The sequence below is a fragment of the Stomoxys calcitrans genome, chromosome 1 (assembly GCF_963082655.1).
Source record: "Stomoxys calcitrans chromosome 1, idStoCalc2.1, whole genome shotgun sequence".
NCBI lineage: Eukaryota > Metazoa > Arthropoda > Insecta > Diptera > Muscidae > Stomoxys > Stomoxys calcitrans.
Genome location: NC_081552.1, coordinates 208,984,246 through 208,990,350, shown reverse-complemented (window position 1 = coordinate 208,990,350; position 6,105 = coordinate 208,984,246).

Below are 6,105 nucleotides of genomic sequence, written 5' to 3'. Positions count from 1 at the left end.
TTTCATGCATTAGTATTTGACAGATCACGTGGGATTTCAGACATGGTGTCAAAGAGAAAGATGCTCAGTATGCTTTGACATTTCATCATGAATAGACTTACTAACGAGCAACGCTTGCAAATCATTGAATTTTATTACCAAAATCAGTGTTCGGTTCGAAATGTGTTCATTCACCGTAACGTTGCGTCCAACAGCATCTTTGAAAAAATACGGTCCAATGATTCCACCAGCGTACAAACCACACCAAACAGTGCATTTTTCGGGATGCATGGGCAGTTCTTGAACGGCTTCTGGTTGCTCTTCACTCCAAATGCGGCAATTTTGCTTATTTACGTAGCCATTCAACCAGAAATGAGCCTCATCGCTGAACAAAATTTGTCAAAATTTGAACACATTTCGAACCGAACACTGATTTTGGTAATAAAATTCAATGATTTGCAAGCGTTGCTCGTTAGTAAGTCTATTTATGATGAAATGTCAAAGCATACTGAGCATCTTTCTCTTTGACACCATGTCTGAAATCCCACGTGATCTGTCAAATACTAATGCATGAAAATCCTAACCTCAAAAAAATCACCCTTTATTTATTAGCCCACTCAATATCCGTGTTGAATTTGGGTGCATAAATTATCCAATTTTCCGCGGATTGTGCCGAAAGGGGTTTTTCATATATACCCGGGGTGGTAGGTATCCAAAGTTCGGCCCGGCCGAACTTAATGCCTTTTTACTTGTTCACATTTATTTTTTGTTTTTTTTTTTTCGCTCCGAACGAACGGACAAACGAACTATTTCTGTGTGAATTGTGCAAAAAACTTAATGAAAAAATGTGCGAAATGTTTTCTATGGTCTCTCCTTTCCTAGGCAAGCAAACAAAAGATTCCTGATTTGCATTTCTTTGTTGGCAACCGACAACACAAATATTTTTCTCATTTCCATTTCACATCGAACAAAAGAGGAAAAACGAATTCCCAAAAAGGAAGCCCTGTAATTCATTTGCCACAGCCCACTCAGTTGCGTTAAGTGTTTGGAGTGCAAAATAAAAGGAACACCAAAAGAAGGGAACAAAAAATGCCTCGGACATAAAATGTGAAATAAAATCAAACAATAATTTCCATCCATCCAACCATTCATGCGTCCATCTGTCCTTGTGCCCCATAACAGCAACCAATTCGCACTCCATACCATTGCCTACAATGCCACTCACTCACTCACCATTCACTATGTCCAGAGCAGAGTGAATGTTGAAGCAGCGCTTCCAATGGCGTGGAGAGCTGATGTTCTGTCATAAAATGAAAGAAAAATCATAAATTCTTTAACGTTTTCCTAAGTGCGACTTGAGTGATGGAAGCCGATTGACACAAACCCGGTTGGTATTCATAGTTTCTATTATCTTTTAAGTACAATAGGTCGTAGGGGCTTTTGGTCCCAGAGGCTCATCTAGGAAATTTAGTCCCTTGTTATATCGCATAGCCTCTGATGGGAGCAGCATATAATTCCTATAGGCCAAAAATTCCTAACTTTTAGGTGTGCAACAATTTCCATTGTGCAGTGGATATATTTTGGGGGCCATGATCTGAAAGGTGGAAATTTTTTTACTTTGAGTGAAGGCACCAGTTCAGCAAAGTATAACCTCTGAAATTGTATGGAGTTCCCATGACAAAATTAGCAACGCTATTTCGTTTAACTGCAGAGATCGTTACTTGTAACCCTAAGTCTATCAGCATGTTTTCATGTCGGATAACTTTACTTACATTAACTGGCTAAGACAGAACGTTTGTTCAACTAGACGAACGTAGAATAGCGTTCCAAGCGCCTCGATCTTCTGCGCTCATTCTAAAATCTCTGACACTAAGTTTCAAGGTGTCTCCCACCACTTGATCTTTCCTTCGGGTTTTTGGTCTTCCCGGTTTGCGTGTACCACCGTGTTTGCCTTCAAAAGACTTCTTTGCTGAGGCTTCTTCATCCATTCTGGCTACATGACCTAGCCAACGCAGCCGTTGTATTTTGATAGGTGTCTAGGTGAACTAGGCTATCGTCGTCATACAGCTCTTGGTTCATACGATGCCTATATCCTTCATTAACGCAAAATGGTCCATATATTGTACAAAGAATCTTTCTCTCAAACACTCCAAGCACTGCCTCGTCTGCTTTCACAAGTACCCATGCTTCAGAACCATATAACAACACGGGTAGTATCAGTGTCTTGTATAGTGTAATCTTCGTCCGTCGAGAGGTGGCCTTGTTTCTAAACCGGTTACTTAGTCCAGGTAGGTAGATAAAGTTACCTACTATCTCAAAGTTGTGGTTCCCAAGTTTCTCCATTTTCTTTATCTGATCGGGTGTGCAAGGCGTTTTGGGATTTGAAGCCATCCATTTCGTGTTATCTCCATTTACTGCCAGACCCATTTTCACTGACTTTCTTTCGATTCTTTCAAAGGCAGCAGTTACTACTTCCGCCGGCCGACCTATGATGTCGATGTCGTCGGCATAGGCGAGTAGAATGTGTTCTCTTGTGATTAGTGTGCCATATCTATTCACATCTGCATCTCGTATGAACTTTTCCAGCAGGATATTAAAGAGATTACACGATAGGCTGTCTCCTTTTCTGAAACCTCGTTTGGTATTAAATGGTTCGGAGAGATTCTTTCCTATTGTTACTGAGGAACGGGTATCAGCATCATGCAGAGTCTCATTAGTTTTGCAGGCATACTAAACACAGACATGGCTTGAAATACCTTTCAACGTAAAAGGGTATAGAAAGCGGCTTTGTAGTCAACAAAGAGATGGAAGGTGATGATTTGTCCTTCTCGGGTTTTTCCAGCGAATTTTGCAGGTCTAAAGCCGCGTTGATAGGGCCCAATTATCTCAATGACTTCAGGTTTTAATCTTTCACACAGTACGCTCAGGAGTATCTTGTATGCGATGGGCAGGAGACTTATTCCGCTGTAGTTGGTACTTTCCGTCTTTTCTCCCTTCTTGTGTATGGGTCATAGTATGCTGAGGTTCCAATCAACGGGTATGAATTCTTCCATCCAGATTGCGTAGAAAAACTGATGCATACGCCTTATCAGTGTGTCGCCTTCGGTTTTAAATAGTTTAGTGGATAACCCGTCGGCTCCTGCTGCCTTGTTGTTCTTCAGTCCCTTTGTCTGTTCCGTATAGACTCAAAGTGATGCACTGAATTTGATGAAATTTTCACAGATGGGAGAAAAGACGGAAAGTAGTTGGTACTTTCCGTCTTTTCTCCCTTCTTGTGTATGGGTCATAGTATGTTGAGGTTCCAATCAACGGGTATGAATTCTTCCATCCAGATTGCGTAGAAAAACTGATGCATACGCCTTATCAGTGGGTCGCCTTCGGTTTTAAATAGTTTAGTGGATAACCCGTCGGCTCCTGCTGCCTTGTTGTTCTTCAGTCCCTTTGTCTGTTCCGTATAGACTCAAAGTGATGACTGAATTTGATGAAATTTTCACAGCTGCTTGAGTTTGAGCCCCCGTTGAAAATAGGGTACTAATTTTTTTTGATATCTGAAGGGGGAAGGGGAGAGGGCGGACCCTCCTCCTTACTTCAATTTTCAAAAACGCCAGATCTTGGAGATGGGTGAACCGAAATTTTGTATGCCACCTCATGGTACCCAAAACCGCGAAGATGGCATCAAATTTTGGGGTCAAACAATCTGGGGGGACGCCCCATCCCAAAAACCACCCGAACGGATATGTTTACCGATTGGGGCAATATGGGTATCAAATGAAAGGTATTTAAGAGTAGAGTACGAACTTGGTATACAAATTTCGCCTAAGTGCTCGGGCGGGTCTCTCCCCCCACAAACACCACCCAACAGAACACTTTTAGCGCTTTGGGCCATATGGGTATCAAATGAAAGGTATTTAAGAGAAGAGTAGGTACTTCACTTACAAATATCAACTTATATGTCAGGGGGGGGGGTCCCTCACCCCAACAAACACCACCCAACAGAACAATTTTACGGCTTTGGGCAATATGGGTTTCAACAAATTTATTCCTTGGACAAATAGGACAAAAATTGCTGCTTGTAAGGGCTAAAAAAGTCAAATCAGGAGATCGGTTTATATGGGAGCTATATCAGGATATAGACCGATTAGAACCGTACTTAGAACATGTGCAAAACTATAGCCAAATCGGACAAAAATCTCAGCTTCCAGGGGCTTAAGAAGTCAAACAGGGAGATCGATTTATATGGGAGCTAAGGTCTAAGTACCTTGACCGAAACCCCTTTAAAAAAGGCTTATATGGGAGCTAAGGTCTAAGTATCTGGGGGGCCGCCCCGAAACCCCCTTAAAAAACGTTTATTTAACGATCATGACAATATGGGACTCAAATGAAAGTTATTCAGGAGTAGATTACGAATATGGTCAGGAAGTAGGAATACGCCTTATAATTTATTGTTAACGGAAGGGGGCGAACCCTCCACCGTTATCCCAAAAACACCACCCAAAATCAAAAGTTTACCAATAGGGACAATATGGGTATCAAATGAAAAGTATGTGGGAGTAGATAACGAATCTGGCATACAAATTCATGTCGAAATAAGGGGGGTCACCCCACTCCCGCAAAAACGTCCAAAATGGACACATTAGCCAATCACGGATATATGGCACTCGGATTGTTTGTTGCGTATAGACTGAAAAACGGCAGAACCGATTTTCTCGAACTTTTTGCGTATTGTGGAGGTTGGTCTGGAAGGAAACATAGGCTATATAATATTTCGATATCGGAAGGGGGACGGACCCTCCCCCCTATGTCAAAAACACAACCCAAAATCAAAAGTGGATCGATCAGGGCCAATATAGGTATCAAATGAAAGGTATTGGAAAGTAGAATACGAATATGGTATTAAAATTTGAGTCTAAGTACTCGTCGGGCCGCCTCATCCCAAAACTCCTCCAAACAGACATATTGAACGTTCATTTCAATATGGGGCTCAAACGAAAGATATTCGGGAGTGGATATCGAATTTGGCATACAAAATCAGATCGAAGTATAGGGGGTCACCTCACCCCTCAAAAACGCATTTGACCCATTATGACTATTTGATAATTGGCCGAACCGATTTTCTTAAAATTTTCATAGATTGTTAACGTTTGTCTGGAAGGAAACATAGGCTTTATAAGTTCTAGATATCGGGTGGAGGTGAACCCTCCGCCTTACCCCAAAAACGCCACCCATGTCCCAAAGTGGTTCAATAAGGGTGTCAAAAGGGTATCATATGAAACGTATTGGAGACCCGAAAACGAATATGGTATTAAAATTTGGGTCCAAGTAACCAGCGGACAACTCACCAACCCCAAAACCCCTCAAAACAGAGGACTCATTATGGGGCTCAAATGAAAAGTCTTAGGCAGTAGATTACAAATATGGCATAAAACATTAGGTACAAGTAATGGGAGGTCGCCCACCCCCAAATACCCCCAAATGGGCATATTAGTCGACCATGGCTATATGGGACTCAAATGAAAGGTATTAGGGAGTAGATTACGAATATGACATTAAAATTTGCGTTTGAGTCTAGGTGGCGCTTTTTCTCCCCTAAAGTTACGTCGAATGGGTTATTTGACCCATTTGTGACAATATGGGACTCAAATAAAAGGCATTTGAGAGTAGAAAACGAATTTGATATCCAATTTTGGAGCCAAGCGTTTTGAGGTGCGCCCTAAAGTACCCCCTTAACTGAACTTCATTTCCTTTGGGAATAAAGAACGAATTTGATAACTATTTTCAGTGCAAAGTTCAGTTGGACGCCCTAGCCCCAAAACACCCTCCAAACGCTTCATATTTACCGGCCATGGCATATGGGGCTCAAATTGAAAGGATTTGAAAATGCAGCACGAATTCGGCATCCATATTTGAGTCTACATGTCTGAGGTGCCATCCCTGCCCTAATGAGAACATTACCCTATGGAGGCACATTACCACCAGGAACCGAGAAAGGGCAAATTCTCACACACCAATGAGTGCTTTCCGATTCAAGTTTAAACTCGATGATAAGGCACCTTTTTTTTAGCCGAATCCGAACGGCGTCCCGCAGTGTGACCCCTATTTGGGGAAAATTTTTTAAATGACCATGCT